Genomic DNA, 16,771 nt, shown 5'->3' with positions numbered 1-16,771 from the left:
TAGAGTAGTTTAGGATTCTGTGACGGTTGCCTTTAGTTTAGCTGTGTTTTTGTATAGATTATTTGCGTTAGTTGTACCACTTTTAAAGTGAGGTTTTGTTTCGTTCTTTATTTAGTATATTAGTATTTATTTTCCCTGTATGTCTTTAGACTCACCTTTTAGAGTCCTCCTTTTGTTGGGTATTTATCTACCTGTGCCCTTTTGGCCTTCTTTGTTTGTTTCAGGCTGTTTGCCTGCCATTTTGTTCACCTGTTGTGCATTAAAACCACTTATAATTATACCAATACCAATCTGGTTGTGTTGCTTCCCTTTGATTCCCCTAGCTCAGAAGGGAACGTAATACATGGGGGCTCGTCCGGGATAAATAACTACTTTCCTGGGGTTATAAGTGGTTTGTATAGCTAAAAACTATTTGGTAAGGTTGTGTGCAGTTTTAGCTAAGTATGGCATCTTTTGATTTGGAGTCGTTTTTGGTCTGTCCTTCTCATGAGCAGTTAGTTCAGTGTCGTAGAGACGACTTATATGAGATAGCGCAACATTTCGGTCTCCCAGTGGCAAAACAATTGTTAAAAAAAGAGTTAAAGGCTCTGGTGGTGGATGAGTTGGTGGAAAGGGGTTTTCTGGAGCTGCCTGCACAAGCTGAGCTCACTGTGCCAAATGTCCGTGCTAAAGGAGAGGGTAGTGACAGCGAGGGGAGCGAGCAGTGTAAAGCACCGTCTGCGCCGCCTCGCTATAGTCCACCGTCTCCTGGTAGTCCTGATCCCCGGGAAGGGAATAAACTTAAAGTTCGCCTCGCCCGACTTCAGTTGGAAGCTAAAGACAGGCAACTTCAGTTGAGAAGCTAAAGACAGGGAGCAAGACAGGCACTTTTAGTTGGAGGTAAAGAAAATCGAAGCCGATAAGAAAATTAAAAAAATCGAAGCAGATAAGGAAGTCCGGGTACGGCAGATGGAGCTAGACTCCCAACTGCGCGCATCCGGTGCTTTTGACTCTGCCGGAAGAAACTTGCCATCTCCACCTCCTCCACCTGCCTTTGACGTGAGTAACCATATTTCGCTAGTGCCAACATTCTGTGAGACTGAGGTGGATGCCTATTTTGGTGCCTTCGAGCGCATTGCTACAGCGTTGCGGTGGCCGGTTGAAGTTTGGGCTCTGATGGTAACGTGCAAATTACATGGAAAAGCTCGGGAAGCAGTTGCGGCTCTCACGTTAGAGGACAGCCTGCAGTATGACTCAGTAAAGGTTGCCATCCTCAGAGTGTATGAGTTAGTTCCTGAAGCTTACCGGCAAAAGTTTAGACACTATAGGAAGAGTCCTGATCAAACGCACGTAGAGTTCGCTAGGAAAAAGGGAATGTGTTTTGCTAAGTGGATTGCTTCATGTAATGCTACCGATTATTCTTCTCTGAGAGGAATTGATCATGTTGGAGGAGTTTAAAAAGTTTGCCTGATCACATTGTTGTTTACTTAAATGAGCAAAAGTAATACTCTCTGCTGCTGCTGTGTAGCCGATGAGTATGTGCTAACGCATAAATTGTGTTTTCCCCTGTCTTTACGGAGAGATCCCGCGTGTGTCAGCCGCACCATTTACTGAAACCGTGAATGTGTGTAACGTGAACCAGAGAGGAGAGAGAAGTGTTTTTACTGTCACAAACCTGGACATGTCATCGCCAATTGGCGAGCTCTGAAGCGTAAGAACAGCGGCAAGGTATGTCCCGCCAAACGGTATTGGCCTGATCAACATAACACGTGCACAGGCGAGTAAAAGTGTTTCGGATGTCATTGTCTGATCCTGTGATTGTGCCGGTGTCTTCAGATAAAGCTGTGTCCGAGGAGAAGCCAGAAATTGTGGCTCCCCTCGTGAGGATGTCGTGAGACCAGCGCGACACGCCGGCTCAGACAAGCCTCTAGACTTTCCGACACTCTCGGTAAAGCCCGAGAGCGTCCAGTCGTGTATCGGATCTTTAGTAGTGTTGGCTCTACAACATATTTAAGATTGATGTTGGACCCAGGCCTTTGGCCAATTGTGATGTGTAAATGTTACGATCCATTCATATTCTGCCCCAGCGTGTCCAAGCACAACCAGCGTCTCCTGCAATGGGCCTCTGATTGTGCGGGAACTACAACAGTAGACACCCGTCATTAAGGGTTCAGAGAATGTGTTGGCCGATGCTTTGTCCAGGTTGAGTTTGAGATGTTAGTGTGTCAGGTTGAGTTTGTGATGTTAGTGTGTGTTATTAGTTAGTTGTTTGTGATTGGTTAGAATGTGGAGTCTGTGATTAATGGTGGTGTGTGGATGTTATGAGTGAAATTAGTTATTGTCTTTGGTTCTGTGTTAACCTGTGGGTTTGTGTCTTAAGGGGGGAGGTGTTACGGCTGCTGCCTTCCTGGTCGTCTGAGTGTTTTCAGCTGTGTGTGTTCTATGTAAATGAGGCTGTGCGGTTGCCCTCCCGCATGGGCTGCCATCTCCTGGTCCCCCCTGAAGATTGCGATTGGAGCACACCGGGGCCGACGCACTCCAATCGCAGCGCACAGCCGGCGCACACCTGCTGGAGATGACTACAAAGCTTGGGTACAATCATCATTCTGGAGGCTCTGTATTGAACAGATGCCTCTCGCTACTTGCTCTTTGTTTCTGTGGTTAAACTTGTGTGATAGTAGTGTCTAGAGTAGCTTAGTTAGAGTGTAGAGTAGCTTTAGTTAGTGTTAGAGTAGCTTAGGATTCTGTGACGGTTGCCTGTAGTTTAGTTGTGTTTTTGTATAGATTCCCTTTGTGTTAGTTGTACCACTGTTTAAAGTGAGGTTTTGTTTCGTTCTTTATTTAGTATTACTTAGTAATTATATTTTCACTGTATGTCTGTACGCGACACCTTTCTAGAGTCCCTCCTTTAGTTTGGTTGCATTTAACTTGCGCCATTGTGGCCTTATGTTTGTTTATTATACCCTGTTTGGCTCTTTTGTTTGTTCAAGCTGCATGTCCTGCCATTTTGTTACACGCTGTTGTGCAATAAAACCAACTTATAATAATACCCAATACCATACTGGTTGTGTGCTTCCCTTGATTCCCCTAGCTCAGAAGGGAACGTAACTACCTATGTAGAGTCATGACGATGCGCATGCGCTGAAAGAGTCCGTTGTTACGGTTCTTCAACAACAGTCTGAAGAAACGCCGCAGCCTCAGCCTGTGTACACATAACTGAAGTTGGCCGCATAACCCACAGGCTCTATGCCTGATCTTTTATCTCACAGCCAGAATCAACAGTAGGCTTACTTGAGTGACATGATGGAATGAAAGGTTCCAATTACTGATCGAAACAACAATAGAACATATGGATGGGTTGAGATGCAAAGGGGCTAAAAATACTATAGAATATTGCGCTCGCAAAAATATACACCTTGTGCTTTTACGTTTCAGGTATAAGAATGTTATCAGGCAGGCTATAGTTCAGCCGCTGACTCTAACAGCCTTCATACATGACTGATTCATAGTGATTTAATAGCTACCATACAACCAGCACATCGTAAAAAGTGATCGTGATTACTGTAGATGAGAGAAAATCATGTCCTATATGTAGCATCTACTGATGTAATCAATATTGATCAATATTGATGCCAATAGGCCTTTCAGGGTCATGCTATTATGATTGCCAAATAAATTAAACTAAATAGGGACTCCCCGAAAGCCAAATGGGTAATTCGACACTGGCTATGCTTTAAGGGGAAACTTCTGTAGCAATGCAGTGGGGAGTCACCGACTCAGGAAGGAGACGCACGGCGTTGGCAGGGCTCTTGATGTCAAACACACTGATGTTTTATTTAGGAGCCGGAGTCAGTAATATTCATCCGCGTTTCGTCATGTTAGTATGCATAAAAGAAGTGTGTGTTGTGTGCGTGTGCGTGCGGCGTGCCGGTGCGGTGCGGTACGGGTGCGCGCGCGCCGGGGCGCGCGGCGGGGGTGGCGCGGGGCCCGCGGCTGCCCGCTCCGACGTCCCCGCGCGGCCGCGGGGGCCTGGTCTGCGGGCCCTGTGCCAGCTGCTAGTACAACTCGCTGAAGCATCTGAATTCCACTGCTCTGATCGATGTTGCCAGCATGACCGTCATCCCACTGAAGGCTCCCTGAAGTAAAAGAACACATAGTACTTGATTTTACCACTCGAGTAGTGTAGAATGAGTACAGTATTTATGTCGGTCAGGACTGTTTTTAGCTTTCTGTCGTGCGACGTACCTCCTGCCTGAGGCCCCTTGCAGGGTTTCTCTCCACCGCGCATGGCAGCAAAACGCTGCCCTCCTCTTGCTGCGAGGGTAGATGTGCAGGGCAGCGCATCCAGGATGGAGCTGCTGGATTCAAAAAACACTCCACATCAGTATCAATCCTGACATCTCCTTATAATCACTATAGATATATAGTGGAATCACCCTCTGTCTGGATCAGGTCTACTGTTCATCTACGGGATTACCATAACCGGATGACCACAGAGGATCAAGACAGGTGGTGAATGAAATGTAGTGTTTCGCTGTTTGGATTGTCTATAATTTATCTAGGATTTTCTTCTTTTTAGCATCTCTATTGCTTATGTACTAGGATCCTGTGGAGGTAGGCGCTAAATTTAGAAATAGAGTAGTAGAATATTATGTGCGCTGTTGCTCGCAAAAATCCCCATGTGGCCTATCAGAACGGCTCACCGATAAGAAGAGTCAAGACGCGGCACACCGCCGCGTCCTTGTTTCAGAAAATAGGAATGTTAATAGATACAGTTTGAATCTCTGTCTATGCTAGAATGGCAGCTGAGCTAATAAAAGACTGTAAATAGGGAGAGGTGNTCTGGTTGTGTTGCTTCCCTTTGATTCCCCTAGCTCAGAAGGGAACGTAATACATGGGGGCTCGTCCGCACATATAACCCCAGGAATTAGTTATTTATCTCGGACGAGCCCCCATGTATTACGTTCCCTTCTGAGCTAGGGGAATCAAAGGGAAGCAACACAACCAGATTGGTATAATTATAAGTGGTTTTAATGCACAACAGGTGAACAAAATGGCAGGCAACCAGCCTGAAACAAACAAAAGAGCCAAAAACACCGGCTTAAATAACAAACAAATAGAGGCCACAAAGGCACAAGTTTAAATGGGCAACTAAACTAAGGGAGGACTCTAAAAGGTGAGTCTAAAGACATACAGGGAAAATAAATACTAATATACTAAATAAAGAACGAAACAAAACCTCACTTTAAAAGTGGTACAACTAACCAAAGAATCTATACAAAACACAGCTAAACTAAAGGCAACCGTCACAGAATCCTAAACTACTCTAAACACTAACTAAGCTACTCTAGACACTACTAATCACACAAGTTTAACCCCAGAACAAAGAGCAAGTAGCGAGAGGCATCTGCCCACATACAGAGCCTCCAGAATGATGATTGTCCCCAAGCTTTGTAGTCATCTCCAACAGGTGTGCGCCGGCTGTGCGCTGCGATTGGAGTGCGTCGGGCCCTGTGTGCTCCAATCGCAATCTTCAGGGGCGGACCAGGAGATGGCAGCCAATGCCGGGAGGGCAACCGCACAGCTCATTTACATAGAACACACACAGCTGAAAACACTCAGACGACCAGGAAGGCAGCAGCCGTAACACACACACACACACACACACACACAAAAAATGGTGAAAGCTACTCCAAACCCCCTGTCTTCTATTAATCTATTATTGTTATAGCACCACAACATGCTCAAATTATACAACTCCCCAAACAAAATCTGTTAAAACACCACTAAACCGTATTTGTTTAAAGTCTATTTTAATTCCAAATCTCAAATCACTTTGAGGTTTTTGGAGTAGGGCTGGGCCACTGGAAATAATAATCTACCCACAAAAACACAACATAAAGAGAAATAAGGACAGCTGAAACAGGGGGCAATGTCTAGGCAGTAGCATCTTATTTGGATGCCCATCAGTTTTACATACAGTATTAAAAAAGTAAAAAGTATTTGCCACCAATAATGCAGCGATATTATAGATATAAAAACGAATTTGGTCTTTTTGTAGCTTTAGAAAAAAGCAAGTAGTGATGAAAATAATAAAAAGTGCACCGGGGTCTGGAGGGCGGACAGAGTCAGCAAATTGGAAGCATCAAATGGAAGTGCTCCTTGTTTGGACTAATTTCCACAGAGAAGAAATGCTCCCAGTGCCAGAGCTTTCAACTGTTGACTAGCACCGTACCCTCAAATGCTCTGGAAGTACTCATTTTACAGAGGCGACAAAAATATAATGTGGGTTGCATTTTTATAGTGTATGTTCTTGTCTTTCCAAAGGTATTTATTTTAAATGTTTTATCCAACAAAGATTATGCTGGCCGACAGGTGCCAACATGTCACAGCTGCCCAAAACACATTTATTAGGAGAAACGCGCTACCCTTTTAAAAAACAATGAAAATAAAATTAAAATCACATGCCAATGAAGAAACATCTTCACCAACTTAACAAAACATGCGCAGGGTTTACTAAAACTGCTGCATAAACGAAATGCGGCAAATGCAAAACGAAAAAGAAAACACTGCAAATACAAAATGCTGCACATGCTTAAAACAAAACGGAAATAGGGGCACTCAAAAATAATGCACACAGCTGGGGCCGGAGCACTTGTTGACTTTAGGGGATTATAAAGTTGGTCAACTGTCACTTATTTTAACAATGTGATTGCATGATTCCGTCCGATATTATTGAAAATCTTTTGTAAGCTAGCTAGCTAAAGTAGCTAACCTAGTCTTTTTAAATACACTGACAGAAACACTTAGAAATATGAGACAGGCTATCTCTGCACTGACAGAAACACTTAGAAATATGAGACAGGCTATCTCTGGACAGCCAGTGTCCTGTCCAATCAGCATCTTTCTCCTGTAAGGAGCTACGGCCGTGGTTTAGGTTTGTCTCACGAGAAAAGAAGACACATTTACGTTGAAAAGTTTGCAGCTTCTTAAGCGTCAATTTTGCAATATAATCAGATATATGACATATACAGAGTATTGCTGGTAACACATTATGAAATTACAAATGATAATGTATACTTATTATAAGCATTGCTATTCAAACAGTTAGTGTGGCGCACAAGATTGTCAACAAATAGGAGATTGTTGTTTTGCATTCAAACAGTATGGACAAGAGTGGACAAGTGTTTTGTTTATGCAGTGCTTTTAGTTAACCCTGCATATCTGTGTTGGCAACTTTCTGTTTTTATATATGCAACATTTTTAGTAATGTAAAATAAGTGCAGTACATTTACCTTATTAATGGACGTCAATCATAATTGTCCATCTTTGGTTCTGCCATCATTGTGAGTCACTCTTCAAAAAAACGACATGCATAATATGAAGTTTTTTTTATCAAATGCATCCTCAGAATATATGTATGTTGATGTGAAGGTGTCTAAAATGGACGAGCTGAGTGAAAGAGATGCATATGGTATACGGACAGATGAGCCGTGATATGTTAAATTAAAACCGGAACAAATCAAGTCGGAGTCTTTTTGCTGTTCCATTGAATATTAATTAAGGTAATTAACTGAGGTAAATTGCAATTTAGAATGTAATTGGTGGTGAGATGACATTTGAAGTTCAAACAGGACCGAAATGCAGTCACCCCTAACCATATGCTAATGGGATTTCCCTAATCTTTAGCCTCGCTTTCCAATGAAGTGGATATTACTGTGCGATTAGTTTTGACCAAACAACCTCTGGGTCGGAAATGAAAGTGCAACTAAAAAAAGAGTTTGTCAAAGAACAGAGGGATATGTTGGCAGTGGAAAACTGTACGAGCAAGTGAAGCCTATAAAACTAAGAGTAATAAAATACGTCAGCAGAGAGCAGCAGGATCTGGTGGGAGTGAGTTGAATGAGGGGGAAACTCAGCACAGGGAGCAAATACACTTGGTTTAGAAATAGCAGCTGAAGGCTTTGAGCAAACCCACCAGGAGTAGGCTTTGTACCGCTTCCTGATTGAAGAAAATCATACAGTATGGATCTGTTGTACTGCCAAAACAAAATGTCTCTCCCTGTGCACCAAAACACAAGATTTGAGGCTGAAGAAAATAGTTGATTGTCTATTCTTTGAAATATTAAAGTGATCACACTGGAATAAAAGAGTTTGATAGAAAAAAAAAGTTTTTTTTCTTGACTTACAAAAATGAAAATCAAACTGATACTTTGTAGTTTGTTCTTTGTACGCACTTTTATAAGATACACAATGGACAACCTGATGACGGCTAATATAGCATTAGTCAATGAACTTGATACTAAAAAAACAAATCAGTAATAGAAGCTAAAGACTTAAATATTGAAGATATGTAGATGTTTCACTCAGCAATCACTTTTTTCAGCACAGTGTTATAGTGTCATTAATGATATGTAACATATTAGCATTGATGATACAAAAATAAATAAATAAAAAGGTTTGTCTTGCTTATGTTCAGAATGTAGCAGTTTGTTTCAAATATGTATTTGTGTATGGATGTTGCAACTATACATAGCTTTAGCAATACTGTATGTAATTATGGTCATGCTAATAGATCTACTGAATTGAATTGATCTGAGTTTAAAGTGTGTGGACTTTCTGTCCCAGTAACGTTTTGAACCCATACTTTTTGACATAGCATGATTTCATTTTTATTTACCAGATATTAAGGGGTCATTTATTCCAATTTGTTATGGCTCAATAAATTATGTTTTTACAATGAGTTTGTCTGGCCTGGGTACGACAATATGGCCAGTAATGGTATTTGCGTTTTATGTTCTAGCACTAAACTACTCTGTCTGAAAGGTTGGCATCTTTCAGTCAATGGTATATTTTAACAATGTGGTCATGGTTATGGCAGCCCAGGACAATTCCAGCAGCATTGTTTTGTTCAACTAGTAATTTTGTTATAATTATTTGAATAGTTTGGGTTTAGATCCAGCAAACGGTAAAACAATAGTCTCAGCATACATTTATTCGATATATTAGCTGGTGAGCCGAAGACAGATTTCCACCCTGGTGAACAATAAAGATGTATTGTAGAAGTTAACACTGAGTCAATTTAAACAACTCTCTATTTTGCACCAATTTTACTCCTGTTTAACATGAGGACCTCAGTGAAAGCTAAAGCCTACATTTCAGTTATTTACTGTATCCTCACACAAAGGTTTATTCTTGGTGTAACTGTATAGTTCCAATAACAAATAATTACTAACAAAGCACTTATATACTAACAAAGGACTGGCTTATCTAAAGCCAGTTGAGTAGCACTTGAAATGTTTGGCTCTATGAAACCTGGTGTACTTATATGATTCTGTTTTCTTCAAGGTTGTGTCTTCCTGGTCGAATGCACTTATTGTGAGTCGCTTTGGATAAAAGCGTCAGCTAAATACAATGTAATGTAATGTAATAGCTCTAGAGCCACAGCACACAGTAAACACATACCTGACTGCAGTAACAACACATGAAATATTTTAATGGCTGGTTCTTCAAAAACATCAGGGGCTCTGTGTTTAAACTCTCCTCAAGTGTTACAACCACAAAGAGAAGCTGCTGCTGACTGTAGGCGGATAATAAAGGTGGATATTCTGTTTGGGAGCTGCCCATCAGGACCATCTGACACTAAAGACTTATTGATCTATGTGTTGCAGGCTTTTCTGAGTCATTGCTTTCCCCAATGTGTTTGAACTTGGAAATATTCTACCATTTGACTCTTTTGAATGTACTGGGATATTTTGATTTAAGTTCAATGTTTATAACTCTACTTTCATATAGAGACAAGAAAGCTTTTTTAAGCACTAAAAAACATCAGTACATCCTTGTTAATTACACGACATTAATTGGTTTGAATTGTCTACAATGCTTTTGTGTTTTTCCCATAGTTATTTCCCTCAGGATTCTGAGACGCATTTCTTTTTTCAGAGGTTTTGATAGGCTAAAACATCTACCTACCCATAATCCTCAGCTACCGTTCAAGCTTGGTGATTGGATTTTTTAGCCGCAATGCACGTTGGGATATGGTGTTTATGCAATATGAAATCCGAAAACATTAAAAAAAATTAAAAACTTAATTCCGAGTGTTCTGGCTTTTCTCTTTGGAGGTCATCACATAACGTCATTGTAATACACGGTTCGGCTGCATTAAATATTACATATCTGCTGTAATTCTTTATTTATAGAGCCCTGATCAGAAGACCTTAGCTGGAAGAACTGCCAACGAAACTGAATATGTGACGTGGATCATATATATATCAGCAATTAAACAACATCTTAGATTTATTTTCACACAATACGTTTCCTCGCAGTATCAACACTAATTTGGCTGACTTTTATATTTGATGCAATTGGTAGATGTTAAGAGCATTCCATGGAATATAAAAATAAGTGTTTCTGAAATAAATTACATACCCCACCTTTAAGGGACGTTAATCAACTTATCCCTTCAGTGGCGAAACCCTTCCTCCACAAAGTAAAGTGTCTAGGTGGGAAGCTTAAGAACAACACGACCCCGACTTCCTTCTCCCTGGCCCCCCTCCTTAAGTCTCCCTACTTCTTCGGTCCTTTTTATTGAACCAAAACAATTTGCCGTTCGTGGCAGTCAAAAGTTCCTTTTTCTACTGTGGCTACAAATACGTATTGTACGTTTTAATAGAACTCGGGTTGTTGGTGGGTTTTTTTTTTTTTTTTTCTAACAACCCACCAAATTTTTATACCGTTTTCAGCATTATAACACTAACAAAGTTAAGCTTTGCACAAAATTTAGTGCTTTTGAACGGAAAAATCCTCAGCGGTCAGAAAATGTTTTAAGAACAAAACAAATTCTCCGATGGTTTTTTTGTTTCAATTTGTTAGCGCTTAATAAGGGTTTTGTTGACCCCTTACCCTCGTCAGCTTATTGTATAAAATTACAAATTAAAAGAAGTCCCGATGGCACACGGTGTACACTCTGTGGAAATTTTTGTTTTATAATTACGAATTTCACATTTACCTGGCCTAAAATCGAGACTCCGAGTAAAGGTAGATATCAGGGCAGTGTAATGTCGTCATATTCTTGTACTGTAATATAATAATGTTCGTTTTATTTATGTACATACGTCTTTCTTCGAGTAACTCGTGTATAAAAGTTCCTAACATGTCACCAACCTACTGACAAACCGAAAGACAGTTTGTGGACCTATCGAGAGAACTGTTCGAACAGATACCCAAAGTCCACAACACCGTGTTCGTTTGCTGGGTCAAACATTTTGTCATAAAGTTTAACACCCTATCTTAGTATGTCACCTTCATACTGAAACGTCGTAACTGTCAAATCCTTTTTCAGATTAACAAATTTTACAACGGTTCAACTTAAATTACCATAAAACTATGAAAGACTATACCAAAAAGAAATTTTCAGTTCACGCTCCAGGTTATACTGTGAGAGACAAAGTTCTATCGACAACGTGACCCTCCCCTGATCAGATAAAAAAGACGGAGGTAAATTTTTTTAAAACCTGGGGAAAGCTAGGGGGAAAATTTTGGATCTTGTGACTACGAAACCGAAAAAAAATGGGCCATTGGTTTTGAAGTAGGGAAAATTGTTCTCCCTCAATTCACATATTTTTTGCAAAAAAACATATAAAATGGGTGTAGGTCGTCTTGGTCCTCCTCTCTACCGGTCCCTGTGACACAAAAATCTCCCTTGGGGGAGTGGGGGGGACGCAGTCGTTTCTGCCCGAACGAGCGCCATTTATGGGGTGCGGGGGGGGCTAAAACCCCAGGGCGAAAAAAATCAAAAAGGGGGTCTGGGGCCACGAACCAGTCCTGAAAGAAGAAGTGAAGGAAAAAAGCCGCCCCGTACCCCCTATAAGAAAGAAAGAAGGAGGTTGTAACTTGCCCCATTGGGGGGCAAAACCTTTTTGACAAAGATAAACTAAAAGAGCCGAAAAACAAACCCGCAAAGACGAAAAACACCGTGTATAGAACATTGTGGCGACCAAGGTGTCCAAAAGAACTACGGTGATGAAAGGCAAGGGGCTATGTGTACCAACGCAACCTCTAAGAGAACCTTCTGTGGTCTCATTTGCGTGGGTCGGGGGGGGTTAGGGACACTCCAGTTTGCAACGAATTGGACACCCGCGAGGTATGCAAAGAGGTAAGAAAGTCCTAAAACAATTCTTTACGGGGGCAAGTAAAGCGGGGCGTATATCAACTTATGCATAGGGGTTTGTACAAGTTAAAAAAAAGGTCTTCGGTAAAAGAGGGGAAGTCTAGAAAAGGCCTGGGCTCCACAAACTTGGGGGCCGTGGTTCTATGACGTTAGGCAAAGAACTAAAACCGCGGGGAGGCCATGCCTCGTCGCCATTCAACAGGGGTGTCCGCCCAGAGGGCGACTAATTTGGGGTAATAGCCCCGCAGAAGAAAACGGTAAAAAAAAGAAAGAAAAAACCTTCTACTGAACCTACCTAACCTTTACCTGGACCCAAAATAAGACGTGGTCCAAGGGAAAATAGGTGAGGTGGGAGCCAGAAAAGACTGTGTGTATTAACCCCGCCCGGGATAGACAGTGAAAATAACGTATGATTTACACCTACCCTTTCGCCGTAAAACAAAAATTATATGAACCCCCGCCCGGGTGGACAGTGAAAATAACGTATGATTAACTAACCTTGTAAAAAAATACTATGTGGTAAATTCCGCGGTTGTCAACCCCCGAAAGTGTGGACGACTTATTGTGTAGTTTGGGGGGAGGATAGCTGCCTAGAGTGTGGGATGAACTCTAGAGTGTGGATGAACTCTAGAGTGTGGAGCTTGTTTTCCCCTCGCCCCTGGATCGAGTAATCGTATTCATAATCTCCACCTAGACAGTGTCGTGGACAGTGAAAGGATACTATGATTACTCTAAGCTTCGCCCGTACTTATTATGAATGCAGTTAGACTCTCCTATTAATTGTCGTCGTCTTCCTGTGCCGGTTACTTCTGTGACTCTATTAATGTACTTTTGTTTGTATTTACAGTACAAATTAGGTTTTAGGTAGCCCCCTAGAGAGTTTGTTCGATTGACAGATTACTAAGTCAACCGATAACAAAAAGTCACACTAAAAGCAGTAAAACTAGAAAAAAAAGAAAAAGCCCCTTTGGAGTCACAGAAATATAGGTCTTATCTCAAATGTTACCCCTCTGTCTGTCCTAACTGTAATGTCGTTGGTTTACGCAGGGTTCCGGTTCTAAAACTGTGACGCCCAGGAGAAGTGCAACTGGCTCGGGGTAACATATTCGACGGTCGAAGATGATTTCGGGGAAAAGTGTGGTTGCACCAAGGGTCCCCGGCGCAAAGCCTCGATCTCGGACTGGTTGGTGACAGGAATAAAGGACAAAGTGTGGCGTCGCCCTTTCGGCCGAGAAAATGGGCTTTTTGCCAAAGAAGAGGTTGAAAAAAAGCCAGGATATGTATCAGTAATGTTCGCCCGTTAGAGACCCCGTTTCTCGGCCCCCTCCGTGCTATTCCTTCACGGAGTTTGACGTCAAGTAGATAACGGCTATCGACGTACTGACGTCCTTTTCCTAGTTAAAGGTATCTTACAATTTTCACAGGTTTGAAAATGTACCTCCATAAGAAGTAAATTTATAGCCTGAACAGGAATACCGAGTCGACAATTTTGTAGGCAGGGCTTACGTTCAAAGGAAGGCCCATTCACTTTCAAGTTCGGAATTAAACGGAAATGACCAGCGGAAATAAGTCCGATTAGATGTGAACACGCCTCCGTCGGCGCTGACGATAGACATCCGTATGTCAATTGTTGTTAAATCTTCTTCACATTTTGTAATTCTTCCTAAATGACGCATCTTGTTCTCGCCTCCGAAGACACACACCAACCTTTGTATCCAGTAGGAGCTGTAATCAATCAACGATCAATCCATTAATACGTAACTATAACACATATTAATTTGACACGATAACGAGGGCTGCGACGTCTGTTCCATTGAAGTGTCATCACAACTTTCTGGTCGCATGACAATAACCCGTAATTGGGAGTGATATTCTAGACACATAGGAATTTTTTCTACGTTAGAGTGTAAAGGTCTACCAAGTCTTTATTGCATTGCATCTATAACGGTCCATATACCCAAACCACTCGCCTCATTAATAACTTCAATTGCCAATGGTAGTTATTATTTGCTTGCTTGGGTTTGCAACAACAAAAATAGTTATAATATGGTTAGAATGATTCGAAAATAATAGTAATGTTGACCTCTTTTGTCCTAGAATAAACACCTTCGTCTTGAACTTTATGTCGGACAGGAGGATGTTTTTTCTGCTGGTTTATCAACTAACAAAGTCGTTCAGAAAATGCTGGGTATGAGTGCAAAATTTCACTCGGTGAGAATCACCAGCACATTCTTTGTTGTACAGGGGTAACTAACGTTTGCGAGGCCTCAGCATATAAGTGTTTATTGGGAGAGACCTTTTTAGGATTTAACATCTTTATCAAACCGGTCAATTTTACGAAAAAGCTAATCTAAAGATCGCTCTTCACAACATAACATGAAAATCTTAGGTGCAGGTCACCTACACATCCTAGATATCAAACTAATCTATATGCCTGCTACTAAACTCCAGAGCCCGGTCCTTTGCACATGATGCAGAAAGCGTCGCAGAGGTACTATTCAAATCGCAAGTTGATCCCACCCGCGCTAGCTAGGGTTGTTATAGCTATGAAAGGCCTATAATGCAATGAAAAAGGTTTTATAGCTAATGATCTCGGTTATCCTAGCTATGAAAATTGAAAACAAGGGCAGAGGAATGAGCAGTTAAAGAAGTTTATTGGCTACACGTCCTGCTTTGTGTTCATATAAGAAAAAAGAAGAAGCAGAGGGACCCAACAGGAGGAGAGAACCTCCGGGCGCGTGCCGCGTCGCGCGAGGGACGGACTTCGGCCAATAGGTTTACGACTGTCGTCGCTTTCGTCCCGTCCTGTCGTCGTCGGTCGTCGAGCGCTCACGGTTGTGTGTGTGCACGTACTACCCGCTCTCTTTCTCTCGCAGACACACCTCGTTAAAAGTGTTGACCGTTAGTTTAAACGCTTGACACTACACACGTTTCTTCCTGTCAAGCTGATGAGACCGGCTGAAACACACAATAAAAAGTACAAACGTGGAGTCACAAGGGATCCCTACCTCAAGTATCAGTCGCACGATTTCCGTGCCGCGGGTCGTTTTACACTCGCGCCGCGCGAGTCCACCTGTAAAATTCACACACGCGCACGCTTCAGAGCGAAGGGCGGGTAATACAAAGAATAAACAGACGGTCGTGTTCTTTTCCTGTCGCTTGTAAAGTAAATTCCGAAGTTTACATAAAGTCATTAACAATACTGGTAATTAACCACCAACCTGTTGCTAGAGAATCCCCCCCAGGCCCCATACGGGGGGCCCTCTAAACAAAAATGTAAAATTAATATTTACGAAGTTAGACCCACGTGAAAATGCGTGTGTTACTGATTGCTCTGAATCTAGATTTGAGATTTGTGGGTATACTTTTCTAGCAAAAATGTAAAATTATTGTTTATTAACTTGTAAATGGTTATTTGAATGTATCGGTTATGTGATACATTTGAATTAAAATAAAAAAACAAGTAAATAGTGAAAGTAGTCCGTTAAAAAATCAAATTTATAGGTCCACAGTTTACTCGTACCCGGGATCATTACTTACGCGGTTTACAGAGGTGAAGCAAGGTGACGGGGTTCAACTGAACTTATAGAACCCAAGAACGGTGGGAAAGTACGGTCTAGATCTAGGGAGGCGAAGCGCAGCCCGGGACTAGCGGACAGCCCACAAGAAAAAGGGGTATATACTGGCCGGCCAGCGACGTGTAATAGGGAATGTTTGATCGATTCAATCGATCTACATTAAGTAGAATTGACTCCGGAAAGATAAGTTTCATAATTACAAATGAATTAGAAATTTACGATTGTTGTAAAATTTTAAATATTATTGAATGTAATACCGCAAAATACTGGAAGAAAGAACTCGCACTAACAACGGTTTATTTCATACAGAAACGAAGTTTGAACGACAACAGACAGAACAGTCCCGTCAAAAGGAAGTCGAGACTTTCTACTGTCGAAAGGGCGCATAGCCACGAGCTTCAACCGGCCGCCGTCACGATCCCCGTGTGAATATTAAGAAATTATTACTTCGCCGCGCGGCGACGACTTTTGTATAATACCCCCTTGGTGACGTGAAATTTAACGTTTTCATTTTTGCAAATAAACAGCATATTTTTTGACTTGAAAAGTCTAAAATCAGATTAAATACTACAGGAAAGTCGAGTGTTTAAGTCAGTACGTCGAGAGGGGATATACTTTCATGTAATTCTGCGGAAAAGTAAATTTTTTCATAGCCATAGCCGCTAATGACGGGACTAATTATGAACCATAGCGCTTAGTTCACAAAGGGAGCGAAAAAACAATGAAATGACTACTCGCTATATCCGATACTCCAACGTCTAATCAATTAGGTCTATCACGACATGAAAAAAGTGAACAAGCACTTAGCGTTACTTTCTGGGTCAATGGGTCAACGACAAAAACATGAAAAGCAAAATCAGCACACACACTTCGCCTGTGGTGGGGTGTAACTTGCGACCTGCGAATCTTGGGACGGTGTTCCGACAAAAGTCCGAAGGCAGCTATCCCTCTTCTCCAACGCGAGGGAACTTGCCCGACGAAAAACATGATGTAAAGTCCAACCTCTGCCGGTAAATCGAATTTGTAATCGCTAGTGTAATGCAAA

The sequence above is a fragment of the Notothenia coriiceps genome, unplaced genomic scaffold (assembly GCF_000735185.1).
Source record: "Notothenia coriiceps isolate Sejong01 unplaced genomic scaffold, NC01 NC01_scaffold00037246, whole genome shotgun sequence".
Classification (NCBI taxonomy): domain Eukaryota; kingdom Metazoa; phylum Chordata; class Actinopteri; order Perciformes; family Nototheniidae; genus Notothenia; species Notothenia coriiceps.
This window is presented reverse-complemented; position numbering follows the sequence as displayed.